Raw genomic sequence first — 26,229 nt, 5'->3', positions numbered from 1 at the left:
CGCAAAAGGGGCCAAAAGGGGCAAGTTGGGAGAATGCTTCCAAATTCAGTGTTTCCTTGGAGAGGGCCCCTGCTAATTATGGTGCGTCATCACTTCTGCTGGTCCCCTGGAAGGGGTGTCTGGGGAAGGCAGGCAAAATCTGTCCAAAATGCCCAAAATTGGCCTGCGACGCTGACCTCAGAGAGTTATTTGGGCTTAGTTCAGTGACTCGAAACTGACAGCTCGTAGATGTGCCAGGATTGTCACATGCAATGTTTATCTCTCTCCTTTTATCACAGGCATCATGGTCTGGGATCTCCTTGCCCCAAGACATTTCCATCCTCTTTCTAGAGCTCACTGCCACAAGCTAATTCAATTTGGCAGGAGTTCTGTTCAACAGTGTGTTGGTTTATTCTCATTTCTTTCTTTGGTTTGGTTCAGGATGATGTTGTGTATTGCCTCAAGGGATTAGGAAAGAAGAGTTGTAAATGAACAAATCTGTAGGGATAAGGATAGGGTTGAACTGAGTTTTGCTGTAAGAAAAAGAAAAGGTCTCTTAGATTGGTGAGGAGGAAGGTATAATCTCACAATCCAGCTAAGCAAACTGAAGCCTTGGTGTCAGTGGAGAGTGTGAGAACTTTGCACACATGATTTACCGCAGGAGGAAGTCATGTGCAGAACACCTTCACGAGCAGCACTCTTGGGGTCTGCAGGGATTGTGTCATTCTTGCAGGGAAGCTGTTTGTCCTGAGCCAAACCATGCATCTATCCAGTATCATCTGCACTGCCTGGCAGCAATTCCCCAGGATTGACGGCAGCAACATTTCCTAGCCTGGATCCCCTCCAAGCTTTTTCTGTGGTCCAGGATCATGCTCGTGCTATTTTCTGTCTCTGTTGCATTCTCCCTCTCCCTTTATTCTCGAACTTTAATCCCACTTTCCCCACCCTTGCGCTCTGGGTTTGATGTCTGCCATTATGTGAGGACCCACCAGGCCGTCCGTGCCTTCCTGTGGGGTGTGCAAGGGAAACAGCCCCACGCGGTTTGGGCTGGGTGTGAGGGAAACAGAGATGCCTCAGCTGCTTTGCTACCCCCCTTACCCACTCCAGCTTCCCTCACTGATTTGCAGATGTCCCCCTTCCCAATGGAAAAACAAGCTTGCGATGCCTTCCAGTCCGTCTTCTTTGCTCTCTTGCTGCAGGAACCACTAGCTGAAAGGCATCTTCAATGGCCTTACTCACAACAAAATCCCACGAACTGCATGGAGCGAACCCATGAGAAAGTCTGCGTGGGAGGGGGCTGTACCTGTTTGCTTTGGGGTGGAACAAAGGACGGTTGCTCCTCGTCCCACTGGCATCCTCCTGTGGGGGAAGCAAGGAAGGGGGAGCAAGAGGAACTGTAACCCCATCCCCTTTTTTCCTGTTCCTTCCCTCCTTCTCACCTGTGCATAGCGAAAGGAGCTAAAAACGAGCAATCACAGAAACAAGGGAGGCTTAAAGGGCCAATGCAAACATCTGCTTTGCAACTCCTCTTGCCACATTCTCAAACAGTGGCAAAGGTCATAAGGACCTCCTCACAGTGCAAAGACGGATATATGTGGCGTGGAAAAACACCAAGAGAGCTGCGGATCTCCTGCAACAAGTCTCACCGTGTGTACTGGGTGGAAGAATTTGGGATGTGGAGATATTTATTCATTCATTCATTCATTCATTCAAAACATTTCTATGCCGCCCCCATTGCAACAAAGCCTCAGGGCGGCTCACAACATCCATAAAATAAACATAAAAATACAATCAATCATTTAAAAACTGGTACCATCTCAGCTCTATATATTAAAATCTATGAATACAATAATAATTAACAGTTAAAATTACTTAAATAAAAAGGTCTTTGCCTGGCGCCGAAAAGCAAATAATGATGGCACCAGGCGGACCTCTCTGGGGAGCGCATTCCATAGATGGGGCACCACCGCAGAGAAAGCCTTCCTCCGGGTACTAACCCTCCTAATATCCTTCACGGAGGGTTCCCGGAGAAGGGCATCAGCTGACGATCGTAGGGGGCGGGCAGGCATATATGGACACAGACGTTCCTTTAGATAACCAGGTTCCAAGCCGTTAAGGGCTTTATAGGTCATAACCAACACCTTGAATTGGGCCCGGACTTCAATCGGGAGCCAGTGGAGCTGACGGAGAACTGGGGTTATATGAGAACAACGACCAGTCCCAGTCAGCAACCTGGCAGCTCTATTCTGCACCAATTGAAGTATCCGGACCGTCTTCAAGGGTAGCCCCACGTAGAGCGCATTGCAGAAATCTAGTCGAGAAGTTACCAACATGTGGGTCACTGTTGCCAGGCAGTCATTCTCCAGGAAGGGACACAGCTGATGGATCAGCCGAAGCTGAAGGAAGGCGCTCCTCGCCACCACCGTCACCTGAGTTTCTAATGAGAGCTCAGGGTCGAGGAGCACTCCAAGCTGCGGACCCTGTCCCTCAGCAATACTGAGGGATATAGCAATACTATGATGAAATTGGAATGAAATGGTGTTTGGTGTAGACCCAACCCTAGTCCTACCAGGAGGTACCCAAGACTGAGCCAGGGACTTTGGCATGCGATCTGCTTTTCTGCTGAACGACACCATTGCCCCATAAAACATAAGAAGTCATGTCCTAGATAAGATCAAGGACTATCTGGTCCAGCATTCTGTCCCCCCAGTGGCCACCCGGCTCCCCACAGGATCCCAGAAGCAGGGCCTGGGTGCAAAGGCTACCTCCTGCCATCGTTCCCCGGCAACTGGTCTGCGGAGGCATGCTGTCTTCGATGCCAGAGGTCAATAAGCCACAGGACTAGTAGCCACTGAAAGCCTGCTCCTCCGTCACTTGGTCTGATCCTCTTTTAAAGCCATCCATGTCGGAGGCCATCACTGCCTCTCAGGAATTCCAACCTGGATTTGCTGTATGAAGAGGGACCTGCTTTTATCTGTCCTGAATCTCCCACCAATCCGTTCCATGGGATGACCCTGGGGCTTCAGTGATATGGGAGAGCAAGAAAAACGCCTTGCTCTGCACCATGCATAATTCTGAATACTTCTGTTCTAAACTGTTCTAAAATACTAAACAATCTCAGCTGTTGCTACCATTCCTCAGAGGGGAGTTTCTACAAGCTTGATCATTTTAGAGGCCTTTTTCTGCACTTTCCCCAGTTTTATAAGATCCTTTGGTAGGTGCACTAAACTGAATGGTACTGTATTCTAAGTACAGTCACACCATAGAGTTATATATGGGGAATATGATATCAGCAGTTTTATTTTAAATTCCTTTCCTAAATATTCCTAACATGAAGTTTGTCTTTTTCACACCAGCTATGCACTGGGTTGACATTTAAACTAACTGCATGTGGATGAGACCAAACTTTCCCCTTACTGTTCCCTTCCAGCTTCAATTATTATTGAAAATAAAGCTTTCTTCTGGTTTTGTGTCTGGTATTTCCTCTAAGAGCTGAATTACATGCGGTTGTTATTATTCTTATTACTACAATTAGTATCCCATCTTCCAATCAAGAAAATGGCGCTAAGGTGATTAGCAATCATGGGAACTTCAAACAGGAAGAATAAAATGTGTTTTAAAAGAATAATGCATCAAAAGCACAGAAAAATTACGGAATGATGGTCACACCCGTGGCTTGCATGCCAAGGGCCTGCTTCATACCAGAGCTGTCTTTGGTTGCTGATGGAAGAACAGCAAAGCAAGCCAGGCTGGCCTCAATGGCAGAGAGTCCCAGACCGGGGAGCAGCCCCTCGAAAAGCCACCAAATGATCCTTTGAAAGCAGCAGTATCGAGAGGAGGGTCTCACCTAAAGATAATAAAACCTAGGTAGTTTTTCAGGTAGTGTGCAGCTCTGTATACACAGTTTATCTTTAAAAAAGTAAAGGTTTCCCCTTGATATTCAGTCCAGTCATGCCTGACTCTAGGGGGTGGTGCTCATCTCCGTTTCCTAGCCGAGGGAGCCAGCGTTTGTCCGCAGACAGTCTCCGTGGTCATGTGGCCGGCATGACTAAACATTGAAGTGCACGGAACGCTGTTACCTGCCCACCGAAGTGGTACCTTTTTATCTACTTGCATTTGCAAGCTTTCGAACTGCAAGGTTGGCAGGGCGACCTTTCGATCAACCAGCCCAGTGGCTCAGTGGTTTAACCCACTGGGCCACCACATTCAACTGCAAAAGCAAGCTCTTCTCCAGACCAGAAGCACAGAGTGTAGGAATCAGGATTTAATTATTTTCTCTACATGAAAATAAAGAAGAGGGCAGCAGCTACCGGAGTTAAAACCAAAACCTCTCACTGCTGCCAGTGGAGCATTATTTTTTCTTTGACACAAACTCACACAAAGGAGTGATTTTCTGGGAGAAATAACTGCAAAGGAAAAGATACAACCTCAGCTGCCCTCCCTCTGTGGACCAGACTGGCAGGCTCCACATTTACAGTTGGGTCGTTAATATTACAAAGCCAACCAGTGAGCTCCAGGGCCTGGTGAGGACTAGAACCTGGATCCCCAGGGTCCCCAGTCCAACACACTAACCACCACACCAGAGTGGCTTTCAGCAACAATGGCGACTAAAAGACAGAGCTTCGTGCTACCTTTTTGACAAAGCAATGAGACACTATATAGCACCAGGTCATCTTTTTAACCATTTGGTGCAGAGCAAACCTCCCCTCTGAAGACACTGTTACATAAGCCTAATCCAATCTACAGCTTTGAAAGTTGTTCTGAGCGTAGCTTAGCTGTAGGTCTGTCTCCTTGGTGACCAAATGCTCCAGATGAAGTGACCATTAGCAAGACTTCTTTGTGGAAGATGAATGAGTATCCAACACAGGCCTGCTGTACATCCTTGAATCAAATCCCGAAACGCCTGTAAACAGCATTTCTAACAAAGAGCTTACTTTGAGCAAGTCAGTTTTAAGCTCAGCTAAATCAGTCTCCTGTGAGATGTTCCTCTTTTCATCCAAACATACAGGATTTTCACCTCCTTTGATTTTATTCTATTCTAATGCCCACTGTTCCTGCCAACCTTGCAGTTTGAAAGCATGCAAATGCAGGTAGATAAAAAGGTACCACTTCGGTGGGCAGGTAACAGCGTTCCGTGCACTTCGGTGTTCAGTCATGCCGGCCACACGACCATGGAGACTGTCTGCGGACAAACGCTGGCTCCCTCAGCGAGGAAACAGAGATGAGCACCACCCCCTAGAGTCAGGCATGACTGGACGTAATGTCAAGGGGAAACCTTCACCTTTACCTTTAATGCCCACTGTATTTGCACTGTAACAAAGGCACCAAGTCAGCTTCTGTATATAATAATATCTAAATGGCAGTTCTAGAGTAAACAAAAATACTCTAGAGCTACCATTTAGATATTAGAAAAAAAGAGAGGACCAATGAGTATACTCCTTGGCGTGAAATTTGCATGTGCTAATTTCTACGTACAGATACAAATTGGAAAGAAAAAAGGGTCAGAAATACACTGATTTCATTACTGTGGGGAAGATGGGGCCTTACTCAGCCTGCTGTTCAAGTGAATGTCCACCATTTCCTTACCTTTAAACCAGATTTAGAGTGAGGATCTCTTCAAACCAAGGGCAATTCTCTGTCACAGGAAGCACTTAGCAGCCCTGGTGCCAGTCAAATGTTCCTGATGAAATTGTCCCATCCCTGGGTACTGCCACTAACCCTATCCAGGGTCATAAATCCCATGATTCTATCCTTCTTTTGATGCTTTGTCTACTAAAGCTTGGCCTAGATAGGCCTTCAAACTGAGCATGATCCTCTCTGCTGCAAAGTGGAACACATGGCCAGGGAAGGGCCAGGGAAGAAAGTGTTATTTCTGTAAGAACCTCAGATAAAGGGGTGGTTGCAATTTAGCCACGTTTTGCAAATGCAAAGGAGAACAGTGTTGGCGAACCTATATCAGTGATGGCGAACCTTTTAGAGACCGAGAGTCCAAACTGCAAACGAAAACCCACTTATTTATCGCAAAGTGCCAACACAACAACAAACATAAAAATTGAGGCTTCAGTCTAGAAAAAACAACTCACAACCAGTACAAGCAGGTAATTTGCAGTGCACTGACAGGCCATGCGAAAGCTCGGACAAATCATGGCTAATGAGTCATGGCTAGTCATGTGCCGACATCGGTACTTCTGCCCCTTCTAAACACATTCCAACCATCAAAATCATGCCAGGACACCTCATTTTTCTAACCCTAACCCTAACCCTACCCTGGTGCTCAGTCCTAACCCTATTATACTGGTAAAGTCTTTTGAAAATAAGGTTATTTTAAAAAAAATGAATTTTAAATTTTAAAAAATAACCTTATTTTATTTTTTTGAACTTATCATTTTTGCCCCTTCTAAACACATTCCAACAATCAATATCATGCCGGGAAACCTCATTTTTCTAATCCTAACCCTGCCCTGGTGCACAGTCCTAACCCTAATATAGAGTCAGTGTGGGTTGATGATTTATACATGCTTTATTTTATTGTATTGTATTTCATTTATGTAAGCCGTCCAGAGGCTTTCTCGACAGGGCAGCATAAAAATATTTTAAATAAATAAAATAAATAAAATATAGGGGCAATGTCCACTCAAAATTAGGCAATTTTCAAAAAGGCTTCCTTGAGTAGCTTTTTCTGCACATCTCAACATTTTGGATCGTTCTGAATAAATTCCAAGCATCAAAATCATACCAGGACACCTCACTTGTTGAACCTTAACCCTACCCTGGTGCACAGTACTAACTCTATTATACTGGTAAAATATTCTGAAAATAAGGCAATTTTGAAAACGCCTTCCTTGAGTAGCTTTTTCTGCCCTACTCATCATTTTTGCCCCTTCTAAACACATTCCAACCATTAAAATCATGCCAGGGCACCTCATTTTTCTAACCCCAACCCTAACCTGGTGCCCAGCCCGAACCCTAACATGGGGGTAAAGTCCACTGAAAATAAGGCAATTTTGAAAAAGCCTTCCTTGAGTACCTTTTTCTGCACTTCCCACCATTTCTGCCCCATATAAACACATTCCAACCATCAAAATCATGCCAAGACACCGCGTTTTTCTAACCCTAACCCTGCCCTGGTGACACCCCTATTCCTAATACAGGGCCACTGAAAAGATGGCGATTTTGAAAAAGCCTCCTTTGAGTAGCTTTTTCTGCACTGCTCATCATTTTGCCCATTCTAAAGACATTCCAACCATCAAAATCATGCCAGAACACCTTGTCTTTCTAACCCCAACCCTACCCTGGTGCACAGCCCACACCCCTAACATAGGAGTAAATTCCATTGCAAATAAGGCAATTTTGAAAAAGCCTTTCTTGATTAGGTTTTTCAGCCCTGCTCATCATTTCTGCCCCTTCTAAAAACATTCCAATCATCAGAATCATGTCAGGACACCTTGTTTTTCTAACCCTAACCCTACCCTGGTGGACAGCCCTAACTCTATTGTACTGGTAAAGTATTCTGAAAATAAGGCAATTTTGAAAAAGCCTTACTTGAGTAGCTTTTTCTGCTTGCTATCTCTGTGTGTGTGTGTGTGTGTGTGTGTGTGTGTGTGTGTGAGAGAGAGAGAGAGAGAGAGAGAGAGAGAGAGAGAGAGAGAGACTAGATCCCCAGCACTACTCAGCACTACTACATCAACTATACCTGTCCTTGCTTTTTTCTTTTTAACAAATAACAAACAGAGGAAAATATGGGTTCGTATTAATTTACCTTTCTCTGTCCATTTAAGATCAATGCCTGCCTCTAAAGAATGGACATTTCCCAAGCTGTCTAATAGATTCTATACTGCCACCAACTGGCCAGTGGAATAAACCTACACTCCCTGCATCCTGGGATACCAAGGTGATAGGCATGGTTGAGCAGATGAGGTTTTATGCGACCTTAAGGGCTCCCCATGCACAAATGGCTCTCCTGTGGCAAGCCTGAAATCAAACTCGTGGCCGTGAAGGAAGCACACAACTATTCCACAAATGCTCCCTCTCCTCCATCTCCTCTTTTACCTTGTTCTTGTACAGCAGACATTGTGCTGTGTTTTTCATAGTTTTTAAAAAATGATGCTATTTCATCACCCAGGGTCTGGAAAATACTCTGCACTTTCCCCGGAACAATGCAGCCAGGATAATGATCTGTAACAGGCATATTAAATGTATCTTCTTTACATGCCTGCAATATTTATACTGTTCAGCAAAACAAAGACATTGCAGAAGGATTTTATACAACGTTATCCAATGTTAAGTCTGTGTCCCATTCATTTCAATGAGCCCATTCGAAGTAGAGCTAGCACTGGCTGCCATCCATCATAATCTGCAGAGGGGGGAAAATACCGGACTTAGATAGGGCCTGAAGCTTTGCAGAAAAAGTGTAGGCAGAAAGCAACTGCAGAATGAATCGATTGCTCACTTTTATTTTTATCACCTCAGTGAACAAGAGTAGGAAGCACAAATGCAAAACAGACTCAGACTACTTGTGGAATTCGGCAAAGTTCACTGAGGGCCGTGTTATGTTCTGTGCAGGATATTACCTCAACTCTCAGATGACACTTCTCCTACCTGACTAATGGATGATGCATCTCAGGAGTAGGTGGTAGACATTTGTACCTTATTACAGACATAATTATTAATTGTATCTCCCTTTAAATGCTCCAGGTGGTGATGTACTACTTGCTCAATTTGACAAGGTTTACCAAGGTGTTGTCTTACTATGGTCTCTTTCCTGTTTTGAAAGTATAGTTTGGCATACTATGCATCACGGAGGCCTTCCTACACTTTTTGTGTTGCCGAAGTTTAGAGCAGCAGCACATGTTGTTTCTGTTTTAACTGTGGCTTCACTGCATGACTGGATTTCTAACCCATTTTCATCTGCCAAGGCGGTGTTCAAGGGGGCTAAGAATAATAGAGCCAACACTAAGATAGTTAAATCAATAATAGAACAAACAAATAAAAATACAAAGAACACAACAGGTTTTTTAAAATCCATTTTAGTTCTGCTTTCACTTGAGTTATTTTATTGCAATTTGTTTGATGCAACAAAGTCTTGCTTACAGGAATAATGCAGTGAAGGGTCAGGACAACAATACCATGTAACCCCAAATGTGCTTTAGATCAAAGAGCCGGTGAGCAAGCTTGAGCATGCATGCATGGACACTTGGTGAACATTGACTAATTCTCCAAGTCACTTTATGCACAATTAATATGTCCCTCTGTAATGATGTAATTATGCCCATCTCTTATTTCTAGAATGCATTGCCTACCAAGTAGAAGTACCATGTGAAAGCTAAGCAGGACAGGATGGTAATACAACGGCTTGATTCACCTATAACAAAAACCCACTGTGGATGAATTTCCCTGTGCAGTGACTTATCATGATGACAGCCATCATTCTAAATATTCAGTTATGGCTGTTGCTGCTTGGCCAATGGATTGCCCAGGCAAGTGCCTGCAACCTCAAAACAGCCCATGGGTTCTGGGTGGCTTGTCAATGCCCCAACTACACACATTTGCTGGGTTTCCATGTAATCAAAGCTGCAGCCACAGAGGATTGGATTGCTAACTTGGCATCCATGGAGAACACACCCCACCACGATTAATAACCCATGGTGGGCTGCAGAGATCTGGCAAACCAGTTCACGGGGCCTTTCACCTTGGAAAAGAATGGCCAATTATGCACCCTCTCCCAGAAAGAGGATATTTGAATATTGCATGTGCTAATCTATATGTAGCATTGCATTTTTAATAAAAATTCCTCCAATTTAAATAGAAATAATTCCAGGTGTGAATTATTCATAGACAGCTGTTCTCCTTTCTTATGGTTCTTGATCATTAAACCAGACTTGGACTGGACAGCCCTCCAACTAGGGGCCATGTTCAAATACAGGCATGTCCTCTGACAGCTCTTCAAATGATAGTAGCATTTGTTCCACAAAGGAAGCAGTATCATCAGAGATTCTTCTCACAGTATTCAGACAGTGAAACCCAGAATTATATCAGAAAGAAGAGCAGTTTCTATTTGCATCTTAAATACCATTGTGTAAGGCTGAGACAGCTACACGGTTAATGTTTTTCCCCAATTAATTTATGGTGGAAGAAATTGGCCTCGTAAGCCAGGCAGCACCTTGGGCAAGTTGACTAAAGCACTATAACTGCCATAGCTAATGACTCTCAACTGGAAACGCTTTGTTGGTTTGCTGCATGAGATTCATCACAATGTCTTTTTCTTAACAGCATAAACCTGGCATATCTATTTGTCTAATGCATTTACTTTTTAATATTCAGTTTAAACTGCTTGACTTCTTCCCTGATTCTTCCAAAGCTATCAAAGTTTTCTCCTTTTAGAATCAAAGAAACACTTCTACATCTTTATTTCTGTGATGTTCCTCTCACCATTATCTAGGCAAAAACCAAGGAGCAGCAATCAAGACAAGCACTTGGTTCACACAATTGGTAGCCAGCAGCATGGCTTAAACATGGCTTGCGGTATATGTTGGCCACCACTGTGGATATCCAAGCCATGCTGGGTGGTCTCCATGGTTTGTTCCCGCAGGAAACAAGCCACCTTACAACCCAAGAATAGTAACTGGATCTAGATGTCTTGGTAACCAGCGATAAGCCATCACAGCCAGGTTGGCATGATAAAAGAAGCAGTGGTGGCCACCGAGTAGACTGCCTGTTCACAACAACTGGGCTTGCAAGACACCCCAACCTGCCTTGCTTTTATCTCAGTGGCTTAAGTTTGGCTTATAAGGTACCCTGGCAAGCTATGTAGGGCCCTACTTGCTATAGAGCTTGTGTACTCTATGGTGGTTTGCTGTGTCATCCAAACATAGACATGATCCACTAGGGGGCAAGACCCACAACTACAAAACTGTTTATTAATAAATAAATTGAATTAATTATAATTAATACTATGAATCAGAATATACAGTCAGGCTACACAAATGTTATACCCCATTTTTTGTTCATTTGGTTGTCCTCATAATCATTTATTGTTCTTTGAGTATCGCGGTGTTGGCTGCGTGCATGTGTGCAGCATTACAGATATGCGAGTGAGGGTACCAAAGGTGTTCTGGCCATTAGAAGGGCTCAGTCCTATGAGGATGCCCACAATCCTCCTCCCTCAGAGGTTGCCTCCCTGCTTGCCCACCCTGCAAAGCAGCTGCACGGCCAGTTCAGGATCATTAGCTGTGGTGCATCAGAGCAGAGAGGTGAGCAAGATGCCGTCAGAACCCCTCCTAATGCAGCAGTTTCAGTCCTCTCCCCTCCCTCCCCCCAAACACCCACCAATGCTTTCTTTGAGGTTGCCTGTGCATAGAACCTCCCATCATCATCATCATCATCATCATCATCATCATCATCATCATCATCCCTTTCCAATACTGGAGGTGGGATGCTAAAAAAATCTTTTGGCCCTCTAAATACTGTGTATGGCCATGGGATTTCTCTACCCATTAATCAGAAATAAGATCATCTCTTTCAGGAAATATAATAAAGGTCTCTTGCTTCATTTATATGTTCTGTTGCTCATGGTCAGTGGATTCTAAACTAATTCATGATGACATGCTGCTATCATTTCTTTATTTTGAGGGGGGGGGGGAATGAATGCTGTCCATGAGCTATATGTTGACCCTCCCTCCTAAATAATAAACATTCCTGCAATTTCATTCAAGAATTCAAAAAGGTAGGAATACTGAAGTCTAACAAAATGCGAAGTTAAGCTTAATCAAAGAGTTCATTGATAAATTGGTTCAAAGGAAAACTATTCCTGAATTGCCTTTTACTACTCAAAATCTGAGAGACATTGACAATTGAATTTCCTGACAGCTTAACAAATTTGGTTTTATTTAGTTCTTCGCAGTTCTAGTTCCTAAAAGCTTCCCTCATACTGACCTCTACGTTTCCATGGTAGTTCTTGCATAGTCATCTGTCAACAAACCGCTTTCAGTTCTAATTTAATCTGGATCATCCTATTAATAGAAAGAGTCCACAGGCGGCTGTTGTATTCATCTCATTTAAAATCCAAGAAATGGTTATTGCTGCAAAAATCAAACAGCCGTCAGGTTAGTACCATGCCCTTCAGGTTTCAGTTCAATAGCACTTCATTTCACTCTCAGGAGTAATTCACACAATCTTTGGACTTATGATTAAAGTTCCTGTTCAATAGCTGGACTGTAATAACCCCAAACTACTTTTTCTTCTTTCCCTGCAGTTCCAAATGCCCCTTTTCCTTCTTTTGCTACACAAATCACAGGTAAAACACAGTTATAGAACACATTTCCAACTAGAGCTATGCTGATCTTTCTCAGAAGATATTTTTTTTCAACCCCTTGGAAAAAGAAGGCCATTTTGCAGAATATTCAGAAATGCCCCACCATGTTCTGCAGTGGCCACTACTTCTATACACAAGCATACAAAATGTCTCAGTATAATTCAAGGTCCTGTGCACCAGGCAGGATGAAAAATGGCGGCCAAGCTCCCCAGAGAGTTGTTGCTGCAGCAGACATCCAGAAATAAAATGCCAGAGGATTTCTTCTCTCCCTTGAGAAATGTGGTGAAATTTTTCACACTCTCTCACATACACAGTCTACATTCCATTTCTCTACCAAAAAGAAAGGTGCAGCATTTCAAGGAGTCATTTGTGCACTACTCTGATTGACGTCTGTGATACAGTCCCATCAGTTCAAGCCTTTAGAATGGCTTTAAAGATTAATTTATTTTCCAACAGCCTTGACCTAAAGGTTTTATGGTGCTGCTGCTTTGGTGCCTCTCTTTCTTTTTTAATGATCATGCAGATATTAAATGATTGGATTATGCTGCTGTCTTAATTAACTCTTTTAATAAAATGTGTGCTACTGTGTTCTCTGATAGTGTATGTTGTGCTTTTATGTAAGCAGCCTTGTGAAGGACAGCCTAAAAACATAATTAACTAAATGAACAGACAGACTTATATCAGTTCCAATCCTGGCAAGTATGATTTAGAATCCCACTGTGTTGGACCATATTAAGCAAATGGAAAAGATGCCAACGACTGACCCAAGCATTCAAAGGTGGCCTGTCACCTTTCTATAGACAATGTTTACCAGGCCTCAGGGCTGGTTTTGGATGCGAAAGCAGAGAAGATCATGAAATGTTAGCCATTTCTCTTACAATCTGCAGGCAGCATGAAACCATTAAGAAATATTCCAATGCTTGGTAATAGTTCCAACTTGAGATAAAGCGGTGGCCTGGAATTCTGATGCAGGGGGAGTTCGTGGCCTGGTGGAGGCGGCTGGCAAGGCAAACATTAAAGAGCCTTCTCCAAAGCAAACAGGCCATGCAGTGTTTTTGGTTTTTCCTTCCTGCAAAGCTGGACATCAAGCTAGCATGTCAAGTCACACTTGCAAAGCTGTAAAGCCTGGGTTTGCAGCCAGATGGGCGACCACGTGTGGAAGCAGAAGCGGGTTGCGCTCGATGGCTTTATTGCCCTTTGAACTCTACTATTAGTCTATTCTAAAATGGTTCCTCATGAGGTGGGGAAGCAAATTCTCTCTCACGTTACAGCTGCCATGAACAGTGATCTGGTACTCCACCTCAAAGGCCACGTTGTAAAGGAGGGCTGATCTGAGAGCTCGTTGCAGCTCCCAAATGGGCCTTTTCTGAGATTCCTTATAGAAAAATATGCATGGGAGTTGGCTGTGTTTGTGCAGCACTGCTGTAATATGTGTTTGCAACATGGAATTATTTGCCTGGAAGCAAGCTCTAATGAATTCAGTGCAGTAACGACAATGCTTATACTGACCTGGGAGCACACACAATGCATTGTATTGAAATTTCAGGAGGAGGAGGAGAACTCTGGATGTATTTGAATCGCATGTACTTTATGGTTTGCATTTCTAGCAAAAGCACGTGCTGCAAACCACAGTATAGTCCTATAGTTTGTAAGAAAAGAGAAAGTCTTCTCCAAATTTAAATCCCTTGTTGCTTTTCTGGAATCGATTACTTGCATGTGCATCATTGTGGCTGTGCAGGAAGTGAGGTTTATAAATAATGGCTCTTATTCACCACTGCAAAGTTGTGGAGGTGCGTCATGAGAAATAGCTGCCTGAAATATCAACTGCATAGGTACCTTCACTGCTGTACAGGAATGGAGAATTAACATGAAATGTGCACTTATTTACCAATGTGAAGTGAACAAGCAGCCACAAGGAGAATGAGGAAACAGGGGTGGCTAGCTTCCAGTAACAGTTACAGTGCTGCATGACTTGGACACACACTTGTTTGTAGCACAATTAAACAACAAGCACTAGAGAGGAAAACGGTTTAACGGAAGTGTTAAGAATGAAAGAAATCTTGAGGGGAAAATACGCAAAGGACTACAAGGTTTGGGTGTCTGTGAACTAGCTATTTCAATACTGGCCCAATCAAGCCCAAAGAGATAATCAAACTCAGTTCCTTCATGAGTTCAGTTCCATCATGGCAATTATTACAAAAGAATTTATTTTAACTTTTTTGCAGGGGAGAGGAAAGATGAGTCACCACATTCTTGTCATTTATATAACCCTCTTCCTTGGGTTATGGTTCACTTAATACAGTTTGTAATGTTCTTTATGAAATAGATAAATGTGTGGAGGAAGAAAAGCTTAGCCTTGGGTTAGATGCTGTGCCTGTAACTCTTCTCTAGACAACCCTTTAACAGGCAATTTAAGGCACCATCCTGTGCATATTTAGACAGGGAAAAGCTTACAGCTGCCAGAATTTCCCAGGCAGCCCTGGTGGGAAGTGTAGGATTATTTTGTGTAAATAAGCATAGCACTGTGCCCTAAACGAACTTGACTTCACTTTGCTCTCTTCCTCCTGTAGCCTGGGTAACACTTGAGCATAAAATGATGTGCCATTGCTACAGAACATGTCGAGCATGAATACAGTTGTAACAGTGAGCACAACAGCGGGCCCTGCTTTTTGCTGTAATGCATCTGGAAGCACCCAGTACCGTTTCCCTATAATTGCCCAGACTCTCTGTAGAGAAGCCAAGCAAGCCCGAGCACAATGCAGGGGGCTTTTTATATTTCTGTTCTTGACTCAAATGGATTCAATAGCAGCTTTTGAAAAAGGAAGAAAGTGGAGAAGAAAAAGCAGCATGTAGATTTTCTGAGAGAAGAATCATGGTGTTCACTTTCCAACACTGACAACCTAATTGCTCTCCTTGCCGAGCACAGGCCCTCCATTCCATGAGATAAGACTAAAATATAAGGTGCGGTGGGCAATGTTTAAGTCACAAAGACCAGCACGTAAAGCTGAAGGACGATGTATGACCTACAAAGCTTATTGAAGGCCACCAGCTGTAAATGGCACCCTGTGAGAAGTTTAATAAATCTCTCTTTGTCTCATTCTCGCCCTGTCTGAAACGGCAAACTTGGGGCTGTCCAGCATCTGGAAGGTTGCATTATAAATCTGGCAGGCCATGCAGGTTTAATGCCAAGCTAGGGTGGGCCAGTTGTAGGTCCTTTTGATGAGGTAGACTACAACTCCCATCATTATTCACTATTCGTGATGCTGGGTGGGGCTAACAGGAAATGTACTCCTGATGAATTGGCAAAAGTAATTTATAAAATCTAAATGGAAAGCCAAACTTGTGCAAAGATTAATAACTGTCAAGTTCAAAATGGAGCAATTTCTTAATTTTGACTTCACTTATTTTGTTACTTCTGGCCTGTATTTCTGAAAGTGGAACTGAAAGTATTAAATGAAATCTCTACTTTCTTCTCTTCCTTTACCATTTGGCTGGCAGTTTCCCTTTCCTGTTATTTGCTCTTATTCAGTCTGTCCTGAGTCGGACCCTTCCTTTCTTTTCCTATACTCCAAAGTACCAGACAGTCCTCCACAATGCAAATCTTTATTGGCACTTCAGAGCTAACAAGAGAATGCAACTCTAAAAGCCTTCTAGCAAGCAGAACAATAAGCCTCTGCTCATGTAAAGAGTGAATGATGAGCCTAAACTTGGAACCTCCTCCCCAATCCTTGCCTTTCATTCACTCTGCAGGCCCGACCCTCAGGGTGACAAGACCTACACAAGCCCTCTAACTGAGTAACTCATCTCTCCGGATGTCTCAGCACGTGGACAGGCAAATCAATGGCTCTCACACCTCTCCTGGGTCCCCTCCCATTTCTTCCAAAAGACGTCTGCTCTCACGGTCAGCCTAGGAAACTGTGGGCAGTGACCTTGACGGGGCTTCAAAGCTTCCTGCCCCCTTTGCTCCTCCTGCCCTCCTATTGCCTCTTTCAGAATCCAGTAAGATGGGGCTTATTGAAGAGGGAAGGATGAAGGCTTGGCCCACTCACTAGAGTCCCTGCTTTATCATAGGAAAGCATGTGCCTTCATGTTGCTCATTCTCTTAATGGCAACTCTTACTGATCACTCCCATTTTATGCAACCCAACCATCTTCTCTGACAGAGCTTTGACTATCTGAAATTGTTTTTTTTTTCTTTTTTTAAATTCTTTTGATAATCCTTAACAGTAACAAAAGCATATAATCATCTTACAACATGTACATCTTCTATATAACAATAGCTCTATTTACATATCCATTCCAAATCTATTCCACAAACCAATACTCACAAGTGTGTGTGTGTGTGTGTGTGTGTCTACTACATATTTATTAAGTGTGTGTGTGTGTGCACGTGTGTGCAGGTATAGACTTAATAAACAGCAGACCAATGTATGAGTGGATTACCCAGCATATTTATCTCAATATTTGATTCCATATCGAGGTTAGTAAGGGGTGCCAAATTTTAATGAAATTATCAATTTTTATTTCACCTCTCTGGATTCTAGCCTGTGTAGTCAATTTCTCCATTAGCGCAATTTCCCAAATCCTTCCTAATTATCTTTGAAAGGAGAGCCCTTTACATCTGAAATTGTTTTGAACGGGCACTTGCTTGTTGGTCCCACAGTGTGCTTGATCTCCTGCTTGTTCGGGATCTACGTAAGTATAATACAGCTGAGACAACAATCCAGATAAAAGAAAACCAGTGGAAATGGTAGTTATCATATCAGCTCAATCCAGATCATGGGTTGGCTTCATGGTTTGCCCATGAATAACAAACTATGGCATGATAAGCCGTATTCAACAGCAGCCCATGGATCAAGTGAGAACCCACACTCAGCTCATTCTCAAGCCCTGAATCTTGTCTGGCTCCTTTGCTGGGAAATATATTTCCCTTGAACTACCTTGAGAATTGCAGCTAGGCTCAGAGGTAATAGGTAGGTCCAGCAAGGATAGGAAGACAGGTGTGGCCATTGCGGGAGATATCCTAGACGAGTAACAACCAGTCCTTCTAACTAAAGTATCCAGCTCTTTTTCAGCTGCACAAAGGGACACGTTTGTGATAGAAAGTTTTCATAGTGATATCAAAGAGCCTCCACAAGGGGGAGGCTTCACCTCACTCAATGTGAGTGATTTATATTTAAAATGAAACTTAAGCGATTTCAGTGATTACAGCAGGAATTCTCAATGTAACAATTATAGGGTCTTTGATGAGATTTCATTAGCTAATTGTGACATTGTCATAATTGTCCCCTCTTCTAAAGAACATCAAGAAACATTAAAATCTAAAAATCCTCTCTTTTAAAGAAACATTAAAAATCTTCTGGATGGCATCCAAGTTGCACATACATAACCTGACAGGGCTGCAAATGATATTTTTGTGCTAATGGTTATTAGACTAATCAGATTCAAGACCCATGAGTCATTTTAATGTCTTGGACCAGAAGCTTCAACATGCACAGAGAAAGGCATTAACCTCCTCTCCTTTCCATGACCATCTTGCTGTTCTCCAACCTTTACTCCAGAGAAAGATATTGCCTGGTATAAATTCCCATCAGTTTCATAGCTGCATTCAAGTCAAAGTTAAATATTTACCAATCTGGGTTTGCACACAGCCATGAAGCACACGTGCAGCTGAAAGCAATAGTGACAGCCAGGACATGTCATCCGCACAGGTGCCTCCACCCTCTGACACTTGCGTCAGTAAAGCCCAAGAGCAGTCAGATGCTGGCTTTTTGCTACCCTTTCAGCTGTGAACTTCCTGGCACATACTGTGCCCCGCTGGAACTTCTGATGTGGCACTGATCAAGGCTGCAGAGGAAAGAGACAACGTCTTGGGTTGCTTCCTACTCTGCAAAGACTCCAAGGTAAGAAATCAGGTGCTGTTTTTGTGACTTGCTAAAAGTTAGGCAAACGTTTGGACAGCAATTTGCCTAGGAAACTCTACTAGAGTACATTGCAGCTTTTTGTTCTTACAGGGTTATCCAAGAACAACAACTTGTACCTATCATATCAAGGCTTTCCTCTGCTCCTCACAAGCTAGCAATGTCATCATGGAAAGCATCAGTGGGGAAAAGGAGGCCCAGGGGCCAAATCTAACCTCCTGGGAGGTCCCAATTCAGCCCTGCAGGATTCCCCACAAGTCCCTACCACCTTTCCCCAGCCACCATTTGTTTGTTTGTGTGGTGTTTCCCCTCTTCTAAAAAGGTTGCAATGCCTCTCCTAAGACCAAAGGTGTAAGCTAAAATATGCTGATATTTAGGTCTGGCTCTGCCCTTTTGGTTTTCCCTCATTGCTCTGGGCCCTGCCTACCATTGGAATGTTTTGGAATTCTAAGAGCTTCCCTGAAATTGAATTTGGCCCTCCAACTCCCACTGCTGTTATACAGACATACATCCTATGGATCATTCGAATGGGAAAGCTTTGGTGGATCCTATGTCTAGATACCATTATTCTGAAAAACAGTGGTCCTTCTTACTAGATAGTACATGGAAGGTTTCTTCATCATATACAACTTATATTGTTGTTGTTGTTAGTCGTGAAGTCGTGTCCGACCCATTGCGATCCCATGGACAACATTCCTCCAGGCCTTCCTGTCTTCCACCATCCCCCAGTGTCCACTTAAGCTCACGAGCTGCTTCAGTGACTCCATCCAGCCACCTCATTCTCTGCTGTCCCCTTCTTCTTTTGCCATCTATTGTTCCCAGCATTAGGCTCTTCTCCAGGGAGTCCTTCCTTCTCATTAAGTGGCCAAAGGATTTGAGTTTCATCTTCAGTATCTGGCCTTCTAAAGAGCAGTCAGGGTTGATCTCCTCTAGGACTGACCGGTTTGATCTCCTTGCAATCCAAGGGACTCGCAGGAGTCTCCTCCAGCACCACAATTCAAAGGCCTCAATCCTTTTGTGCTCAGCCTTCCTTATGGTCCAGCTTTCACAGCCATACATTGCAACTGGGAAAACCATAGCCTTGACTATATGCACTTTTGTTGGCAGGGCGATGTCTCTGCTTTTTAGTATGCTGTCTAGATTTGCCATAGCTTTCCTCTCCAGGAGCAAGCGTCTTTTAATTTCTTGGCTGCAGTCCCCATCTGCAGTGATCTTGGAGCCCAGGAAAATAAAATCTGTCACTACCTCCATTTCTTCCCCATCTATTCGCCAGGAAGTGAGAGGACCGGATGCCATGATCTTAGTTTTCTTAATGTTGAGTTTCAAGCCAACTTTTGTGCTCTCCTCCTTCACCCGCATCAAGAGGCTCTTTAGTTCCTCTTCACTTTCTGCCATTAGAGTGGTGTCATCTGCATATCTGAGGTTGTTGATATTTCTCCCAACTTATATAATGTGGTATACTCAAGAAGGGCAGAACTTAGCTCCCATCAGACCCAGCCAGCATGGGAATGGTCAGGAATCCTGGGAGTTGTGTTCCAAAGAATCTAAAAGGCACCAGGTTAGCAAGCCATGGCCAAGTATGCACATCCCATTGGCAAGCACTGCATCCACTGTGGAATAAAGAAACCACCGTTGTCTGCTTTGATCATGCAAACCAAGCCAATGTCTTACAAAAGGCAGCTTCACATGGTCACTGGAGCCCAGTGAAGCTTATTTAAGCTAAGGTGGGTTGCAACCCATGTCAGCAGGCATTCCGAATAATGAAGTCAAGGCAGGCAGGTGCCATAGCTTATCTACATGTCCAAATCCAACACAGGGTGGGTTGATGGTGGGGTTAACAAATAATCCACAACATTTTAAAAGCTCATGAGTTGTCTAGCTTATTTAAACCATGGCTTGTCATGACTTCTGACCCAGCTTCAGAGATAATTCCTGCCTTGTTTGTATCCTGTCTGTCCTGAAACAGAGACAGCCAACAGGAACAGCTTGAAAATGAAGCCTGCTCTGAAGGTTAGCGATATGGGTGGAAGAGAAACAAATCAGAATAGGTAAAACAACTATGGTTTGTTTGTTCATCTGCAAGACAATTTATGAGAAGAGCAACAAACCGTGCTTAACACAAACCATGAATTAGTGTCATACATATCTTAAGAGCATTTCTAAAGGGAATGTTAATGATGCTAATTCTAATGGTGGGAATCCATGCATCTCAGTTGTCCTTCGAATATCTTTTTGGTACTAATACACATTTATTTATTTATTTGCTTGCTTGCTTGCTTGCTTGCTTGCTTGCTTGCTTGCTTGCTAAAAGCTTTTGTATGCCATCCTATTATACAAGATCTCAGTACGGCTTACAATTTTTAAAGGAACAATCAAAACAACAATTTCAATAATAAAACAGACCAAAACAATAAACCAAACAGAGCGACTAAACTAAAAAACTATTAAAGTTTAAAATACTGTTTAAATAAAAAGGCTTTGGCCTGGCATCGAAAAGAGTATAAACTTGGCACCAGGTGTCCCTCTCTGGGAATACATTTCTGACATATTGGATAATATTGTGGTAATACATGACATCTAGTTATCCATTGACTAGACTATCCAATTGTTGCCAGAAATAACTCTTTTGATTGGTTTGAACAACACTTTGCCTTTGCATGGAACTTTTTTACAGAAGGTAAAAACATTGTGACCCACCCCCTCCAACCAAGACCCTCTTCTGCAAAGTTCAACCAACCAGAAGGGTTGACAAAGGCTTGGGATATAGTAGATATTAATAAATTAAGATATTAGGCATATGTTTGCTAATGAAAACCTGTAAAGCAATGCTTGGTGGATGTTTGGCATCTATTCTGTATTTATGGTACATTCTAATTCAAGATATAAATATGCAAGATGTCTTAGTAATAACATTGTAAAAGAATATGAATGAGGCTTCTTCTGTGAACATCAGGTGATTACCATAATGGAGAATGAAAATATAGCTATATTCAGGCATTCTAAACAAGGAAGGGGAGAGTTCAGTTCCTCAGTTCTCTCAGTGTTCCTCAGTGCTCATTCTCTCTCTCTTCTATCTGTGTGTGTGTGCGTGTGTATTCTATCCCCTTCTTCTCATAGAGGGAAACAATCTGAAGCAAGCAGCCCTCTCCCTCTCTTAGTCTATGGGGGCAATCCATGCCATCCAGAAGGCTGCTTATCTCACCTCTCCTGTTTACCCTATCTGGGCTTACGTAGGATGCTATATTCTCTAGAGCAGGTGGGGAAGAAGGTTGTTGTTGTTGTTAGTCGCGAAGTCGTGTCCGACCCATTGCGATCCCATGGACAACATTCCTCCAGGCCTTCATGTCCTCCACCATCCCCCAGAGTCCACTTAAGCTCACACCGGCTGCTTCAGTGACTCCATCCAGCCACCTCATTCTCTGCCGTCCCCTTCTTCTTTTGCCATCTATTGTTCCCAGCATTAGGCTCTTCTCTGGGGAGTCCTTCCTTCTCATTAGGTGGCCAAAGGATTTGAGTTTCATATCCAGTATCTGGCTTTCTAAAGAGCAGTCAGGGTTGATCTCCTCTAGGACTGACCAGTTTGATCTCCTCGCAGTCCAAGGGACTCGCAGGAGTCTCCTCCAGCACCACAATTCAAAGGCCTCAATCTTTTTGTGCTCAGCCTTCCTTATGGTCCAGCTTTCACAGCCATACATTGCAGCTGGGAAAACCATAGCCTTGACTATACGCGCTTTTGTTGGCAGGGTGATGTCTCTGCTTTTTAGTATGCTGTCTAGATTTGCCATAGCTTTCCTCTCCAGAAGCAAGCGTCTTTTAATTTCTTGGCTGCAGTCCCCATCTGCAGTGATCTTGGAGCCCAGGAAAATAAAATCTGTCACTACCTCCATTTTTCCCTCATCTATTTGCCAGGAAGTGAGAGCACCGGATGCCATGATCTTACTTTTCTTAATGTTGAGTTTCAAGCCAACTTTTGCACTGTCTTCCTTCACCCGCATCAAGAGGCTCTTTAGTTCCTCTTCACTTTCTGCCATTAGAGTGGTATCTGAGGTTGTTGATATTTCTCCCAGTAATCTTAATTCCAACTGGTGATTCATCTAGCCCCACCTTTCTCATGATGTGCTCTGCATATAAGTTAAATAGGCAGGGCGACAGTATACAGCCTTGCCGAACTCCTTTCTCAATTTTGAGCCAATCAGTGGTTCTGTGCCCAGTTCTCAGTGTTGCTTCTTGCCCCGCATATAGGTTTCTCAAGAGACAAATAAGATGGTCTGGTACTCCCATCTCTTTAAGAACTTGCCACAATTGGTTGTGATCCACACAATCAAAGGCTTTAGCATAGTCAATGAAGCAGAAGTAGATGTTTTTCTGGGACTCCCCAGCTTTCTCCGTGATCCAGCGTATGTTGGCAATTTGATCTCTAGTTCCTCTCCCTCTTTGAAATCCTGCCTGTACTTCTGGTAGTTCTCGGTCCACATACTGCTGGAGCCTAGCTTGTAGGATTTTGAGCATCACTTTGCTAGCATGGGAAATGAGTGCAATGGTGCGGTAGTTTGAACATTCTTTGGCATTGCCCTTCTTTGGCATTGGAATGTAAACTGACCTTTTCCAATCCTGTGGCCACTGTTGAGTTTTCCAAATTTGCTGGCATATTGAGTGTAGCACTTTTACTGCATCGTCTTTTAAGATTTTGAATAGCTCAGCTGGAATACTGTCACCTCCACTAGCTTTGTTGTTGCTCAGACTTCCTAAGGCCCATTTGACTTCACATTCCAGGATGTCTGGCTCGAGGTCAGTGACCACCCCATCATGGTTATCAGGAACGTTAAGCTCACTCTTGTATAGTTCCTCTGTGTAACCTTGCCACCTCTTCTTAAGCTCTTCTGCCTCTGTGAGGTTCCTGCCATTTTGGTCCTTTATCATGCCCATCTTTGCATGAAACGTTCCCTTCATATCTCCAATTTTCTTGGAGAGATCTCTGGTCCTCCCTATTCTATTGTTTTCTTCTATTTCTTTGCACTGTTCATTTAAGAAGGCATTGTTATCTCTTCTAGCTATTCTCTGGAATTCTGCATTCAATTGGGTGTATCTTTCTCTTTCTCCCTTGCCTTTCGCTTCCCTTCTTTCCTCAGCTATTTGTAAAGCTTCCTCACAGCCATTTTGCTTTCTTGCATTTCTTTTTCTTTGGGATGGTTTTAGTTGCTACCTCTTGTACAATGTTGTGAACCTCCGTCCATAGTTCTTCAGGCACTCTGTCTATCAGATCTAATTCCTTAAATCTATTTGTAACCTCTACTGTATATTCATCAGGGTTATGATTTAGGTTATACCTGAGTGGCCTAGTTCTTTTCCCTACTTTCTTCAATTTAAGCCTAAATTTTGCAACGAGAAGCTCATGATCTGAGCCACAGTCGGCTCCTGGTCTAGTTTTTACTGACTGTATAGAGCTTCTCCTTCTTTGGCTGCAGAGCACATAGTCAATCTGATTTCTGTATTGACCAACTGGTGATGTCCATGTGTAGAGTCGTCTCTTGGGTTGTTGGAAAAGAGTGTTTGCTATGACCATCATATTCTCTTGACAAAATTCTACCAGTCTGTGCCCTGCTTCATTTTGTACTCCAAGGCCAAACTTGCCTGTTATTCCAGTTATCTTTTGGCTTCCTACTTTAGCATTCCAATCCCCCATGATGATAGGGACATCATTTTTGGGTGTTAATTCTAAAAGGTGTTGTAGGCCTTCATAGAACCAGTCAACTTCAGCATCTTCAGCACCAGTGGTTGGGGCATAGACGTGGACTATTGTGATGTTGAATGGTTTGCCTTGGATTCGAACTGAGATCATTCTGCCATTTTGGAGATTGTATCCCAGTACTGCTTTTCCTACTCTTTTATTGACTATGAAAGCTACTCCATTTCTTCTGATGGATTCTTGCCCACAGTAGTATACCTGATGGTCATCTGAATTAAATTCACCCATTCCTGTCCATTTTAGTTCACTGATCCTAAGATGTCGATGTTCAGTCTTGTCATCTCTTGTTTGACCACATCCAGCTTGCCTTGATTCATAGAGCTTACATTCCAGGTTCTTATGGAGTATAGATCTTTGCAGCATCAGACTTTCCTTTCACCACCAGATACATCTGCAACCGAGTGTCCTTTCGGCTTTGACCCAGTCACTTCATTCTTTCTGGCGCTACTAGTACTAGCCCTCTGCTCTTCCCCAGTAGCATATTGGACACCTTCCAACCTGAGGGGCTCAGCTTCCGGCGTCATATCTTTTTGCCTTTTGGTACTGTCCATGGGGTTTTCATGGCAAAAATACTGGAGTGGGTTGCCATTTCCTTCTCCAGAAGGGAAAGAAGGTAGCACTCCGATTTTTTTTGAATTCAACTCCCAGAAATCTTTGCCTGCATGTCCAAAAGTGAGGGATGCTGGGAACTGAAGTCCCATGTATCTGAAAATTTACTTTCAGCCCATCCCTGAATTAAAGCATAAGCCATACCTTCCTCCAAGTTGCAAGGGCTAATCTACAGGTGATATTAAGTCCCGGATATTTTCTCAGTGGAATTTAGGAAGTGCTTTACATGAAATCCATCTTTCTAGTGCAGTCTTATCTCCCATTTCAGGCAGGATAACTGCTGATGATGTATCAATCCCATCGATCAGAGATTGAAACTGGCTGGAATATGCACATAAAGCATCTGCTATGCAGTTGGTAGAGAAAAGTCCTCAAGTGTTTGTTGGTCTTTGCATGAATTTTAATAAACCAAAACTAATACAAACATAAAGCATAAAGTATTTTCTGGCATTAGGTTTGAATATATTGGGTGCCACAGCATCTTTCTAAATACATGTTTATCTAAATCAGTCAACAGTTGGAGGTATAACGTGGCTACTGTTTCTCGTACTCGTGTGTTCTAACAATGCATCTCTTTTTGAGAGGAGATAATAATACAGATAAACTTTGTGATGGAAAGCTTTTTAAATATTTCTGCTGTGCATGTTCTTCTCCATTATCTACCTGCTTCTTGGAACATAAACATAATATTAGCTAAAGGACTAATTTATCAATCTTGGGGAGACAAACAGCCACCTTCAATAATAAGAAGAGTTGAGGCCTTAATGAATCTTGTGATTTTTGAGTGTATGGTCTTTAGGTACAATCTCCAAATGGACAAATAGATGAATATTTGATCTGCCTTTGTTGAATCTATTCATAATCACATATGATAATACCTTATAATACAGAAAACATATAGGGATAAACACTTCATGTGTATCTATTGCAGTGAGTTTCAGTTTGCAAACGAAATGCATCCAGAAATGGTACAGGCTCCTTTGAAGGGCACAGATGGGAAGACAGCTTTCTTAACACCTTTTCCTCTACATTTTTTTCCCAGTGGAAACTGGTCGCCTGTGCAGCTACTTTTTTCCTGATGAAAGAAAGCTTCAGCTTGTATCCTCTGTAGCTGCATTTTGTTCTGTGATTGTATGTGTGTTTATAAAAGCTCAGAGAAAAGACATGCTTAACTCATTGTCACATGTAGTTGGGGCTTAGCATGTAAAGATCAACTACCATGACATAAGAACCAGTCTTAGAATGGAAGAATTGCTATGGCAGTCAAGAAGACTGCCTAACCAGAACATTAGAGAGGAAGAACTTGAGTGATGTGCCAGATCATAAGCAAAGTGCTCATCAGCAAAGCCAAAGACCTTTATCTGAAGGGCAAGCCTTATTTTTGCCTAAGTTAGATTGAAACTCACTTTTAGAGAAACCTGAAATTGAGTTCTGCATAATTTATGAAAGAATTAAATGAGCCCTATTTATCTAGAGTGTGTAATGTTATCCTAAAGGCATTTCTATATTTAAAAAAACTATGTGGAATCCATCAGTGGCCATGATTATTTAACTACTTCACTGAACCATGATTTATGGACTCCTGATTTAAAGCTCTCCATTTTGCTGCTATTCTGGCCAGTAGGCCTCTGCTTGAATATTCATTAATTTAAACCTTTTATTGTT

The 26,229-nt window shown here is 42.9% G+C and overlaps 1 protein-coding gene across 1 annotated transcript in view; it reads left to right on the top strand.

The window, feature by feature from the left end:
- The first annotated feature begins 18,078 nt into the window (after window positions 1-18,078).
- The window catches only part of PALMD (palmdelphin), a 72,671-nt gene continuing 64,520 nt past the window's right edge, over window positions 18,079-26,229 (top strand). The window contains exon 1 of the mRNA XM_044432619.1: window positions 18,079-18,191. The gene's annotated coding sequence lies outside the window, so the exon portion shown is untranslated. The remainder of the gene's footprint in view (window positions 18,192-26,229) is intronic.

Source organism: Varanus komodoensis, unplaced genomic scaffold (genome assembly GCF_004798865.1).
Source record: "Varanus komodoensis strain SLA01 unplaced genomic scaffold, ASM479886v1 scaffold24, whole genome shotgun sequence".
NCBI lineage: Eukaryota > Metazoa > Chordata > Lepidosauria > Squamata > Varanidae > Varanus > Varanus komodoensis.
Note: the sequence above shows the minus strand (reverse complement) of the source record. Positions and strands in the feature narration are given on the sequence as shown.